The sequence below is a fragment of the Gigantopelta aegis genome, chromosome 11 (assembly GCF_016097555.1).
Source record: "Gigantopelta aegis isolate Gae_Host chromosome 11, Gae_host_genome, whole genome shotgun sequence".
NCBI lineage: Eukaryota > Metazoa > Mollusca > Gastropoda > Neomphalida > Peltospiridae > Gigantopelta > Gigantopelta aegis.
The window spans coordinates 21031226-21034732 of record NC_054709.1 but is presented as its reverse complement, the minus strand read 5'-3'; the positions used below and the strand labels follow the sequence as shown (position 1 = coordinate 21034732).

General features: G+C 36.6%; 1 long non-coding RNA gene across 1 annotated transcript; it reads right to left on the bottom strand.

The window, feature by feature from the left end:
- Positions 1-531: 531 nt before the first annotated feature.
- On the bottom strand, positions 532-2482 carry LOC121385162. Its single transcript, XR_005959498.1, has 2 exons — positions 1440-2482; positions 532-1333 (listed from the first exon to the last, which is right to left on the bottom strand). It is a non-coding gene; the product is annotated as an uncharacterized LOC121385162 (long non-coding RNA).
- Positions 2483-3507: the final 1025 nt, after the last annotated feature.

Sequence of the window (3507 nt, the reverse complement as noted above, 5' to 3'; positions counted from 1 at the left end):
ACACTGGTATGTACACTTTCTAAAACATTTAAATCACAATACACTGGTGTGTACACTTTCTAAAGCATTTAAACCACCACACTCTGGTGTGTACACTTTCTAAAACATTTAAATCACAACACTCTGGTGTGTACACTTTCTAAAACATTTAAATCACAACACACTGGTGTGTACACTTTCTAAAACATTTAAATCACAACACACTGGTATGTACACTTTCTAAAACATTTAAATCACAATACACTGGTGTGTACACTTTCTAAAACATTTAAATCACAACACTCTGGTGTGTACACTTTCTAAAACATTTAAATCACAACACACTGGTGTGTACACTTTCTAAAACATTTAAATCACAACACACTGGTATGTACACTTTCTAAAACATTTAAATCACAATACACTGGTGTGTACACTTTCTAAAATATTTAAACCACCACACTCTGGTGTGTACACTTTCTAAAACATTTAAACCACCACACTCTGGTACGTACACTTTCTAAAACATTTAAACCACCACATTCTGGTGTGTACACTTTCTAAAACATTTAAATCACAACACTCTGGTGTGTACACTTTCTAAAACATTTAAACCACCACACTCTGGTGTGTACACTTTCTAAAACATTTAAACCACCACACTCTGGTGTGTACACTTTCTAAAACATTTAAACCACCACACTCTGGTACATACACTTTCTGAAACATTTAAACCACCACACTCTGGTTTGTACACTTTCTAAAACATTTAAACCACCACACTCTGGTTCGTACACTTTCTAAAACATTTAAACCACCACACTCTGTTTCGTACACTTTCTAAAACATTTAAACCACCACACTCTGGTTTGTACACATTCTAAAACATTTGACACACCACACTCTGGTTCATACACTTTCTAAAACATTTAAACCACCACACTCTGTTTTGTACACTTTCTAAAACATTTAAACCACCACACTCTGGTTTGTACACGTTCTAAAACATTTGACACACTCTAGTATGCACACTTTCTAAAACATTTACATCACAACACTCTGGTACGTACACTTTCTAAAACATTTAAATCACAACACACTGGTACGTACACTTTCTAAAACATTTAAACCACCACACTCTAGTATGTACACTCTCTAAAACATTTAAACCACCACACTGGTACATACACCATACACTTTGTAACTGACACCAAATGTTATTCTTGCCAAGATCCCTTAATGACCTGGGGGATGCATACCCCCCAATCCCCACCTCCCCCAGAGCTGAGAGATACTCTCTTCACTTGAATACTACTTTGATTCATCAGACCAAATCCAGCATGGTAGAAGGGACCTGTTGAGAGAATTGTAACATCATCAGGCCAAATCCAACATGGTAGAAGGGACCTGTTGAGAGAATTGTAACATCATCAGGCCAAATCCAACATGGTAGAAGGGACCTGTTGAGAGAATTGTAACATCATCAGGCCAAATCCAACATGGTAGAAGGGACCTGTTGAGAGAATTGTAACATCATCAGGCCAAATCCAACATGGTAGAACGAACCTGTTGAGAGAATTGTAACATCATCAGGCCAAATCCAGCATGGTAGAAGGGACCTGTTGAGAGAATTGTAACATCATCAGGCCAAATCCAGCATGGTAGAAGGGACCTGTTGAGAGAATTGTAACATCATCAGGCCAAATCCAACATGGTAGAAGGGACCTGTTGAGAGAATTGTAACATCATCAGGCCAAATCCAACATGGTAGAAGGGACCTGTTGAGAGAATTGTAACATCATCAGGCCAAATCCAACATGGTAGAAGGAACCTGTTGAGAGAATTGTAACATCATCAGGCCAAATCCAACATGGTAGAAGGGACCTGTTGAGAGAATTGTAACATCATCAGGCCAAATCCAGCATGGTAGAAGGGACCTGTTGAGAGAATTGTAACATCATCAGGCCAAATCCAGCATGGTAGAAGGGACCTGTTGAGAGAATTGTAACATCATCAGGCCAAATCCAACATGGTAGAAGGGACCTGTTGAGAGAATTGTAACATCATCAGGCCAAATCCAACATGGTAGAAGAGACCTGTTGGGAGAATTGTAACATGGCTTGTCAACATCTTTTGTTAGAATGCTACCGTTCCTGTTTCTGTACTTTGTATAGACAGTCCCTACTCTAGTTGAATAAACCTAAAAGTGATAAAATTAACTGTAGTTTTTATTGATGTGTTTCAGCTTTGCTGTATATCTTATTTTGTTCTCATGAATCTGTACTAAGTTCGCTGGGCTATATTGAAGCAATCAGAAGTGGAAATAAAGCATTGTTCATTAAATTGAAACTGTGTTCTTTTGTAGTGAGATGTGAAAACGTTCTTACATAATTATACAGTATTTATTCAAAGCAGATCAATAAATGGCTTTTGTCGCCATCTCTTTATGTGTGGCACACAAATAGTGTACTTTAAAATGGGATGGGGGCATCATTAAAGGGACATACCCTAGTTTTTTTTAATTCTAAGGCATATTTTAAAATATTAAAGCCATTTCTTATAACTGAAATCATATTTTACTTAGATTTTATGTTTTAGATGATTCATTTCTGTACATTCGAATTGCTTTTGGTCATCTTGGTGTTTTTAATATAACAAAAAGCATTTCTCATATTTTTAAAAGCACACGTGTGTCAGAAGTAACAGTTATGGAGTCGAGTTTTAGTCTATTTTTAAAAGAGTATTTCACCATTTCAAAGTCACAGACTCACGTTTCACTCAATTGTAACTTTATCCAAATGTGTTACAGTTTTGTAGATTAACTAAACTTAGTGTTAATTTTCACGGGTTGAAACTAAGGTCTGTCCCTTTAAACAATATTTCTTCTACACAAGATACGTTATGGTCGACATCATGGATTTCCAAGATGGCCACCATGCAAAATACCAATACCTGGTGCTGAGATATTGGAATACCCTAACTTTGGCTTCAAAAGCCTGCAGTGAATTGGTTAAGTATGGTTACAAGAGTCCGAGAGGATGTGGCACTAGATGGGCAGGCAAATAGATCCCTTCAAAGTAAATTGTTCAATACAAACATCTTGCATGAACAGAATGATACCAAAGTGAAAAGATGGAAAGATTCACCAATGACGTTGTACTTTTTTCTCCGAGTAATTCGACTGTATATTTCGTTATTTGTATAGCAATCAAAATCCTTCTAGTGATATTTTTATTGATATAACTGCATTAATTACCACAAAACTCGGACCCCAAAAATGTGAATATAGGTGGCAAGAATTCTGACATATTGGTACTAATAGCTGTTGTATGGTGGCCATCTTGAAAATCCACAATTGCCACCATGATGTATCTTGGACAAGTGGTCCCTATTAAAAGTTGAAAACTAAGGCAATGGACAAACATTTACCACTTTTTGATAGAACCGAATGATACAAAAGCAAAATGATGGTAAGACTCTAAGTAGTCATTGCAGCATGGTTCCTCAATAAGTTGTCTATTTCATTTT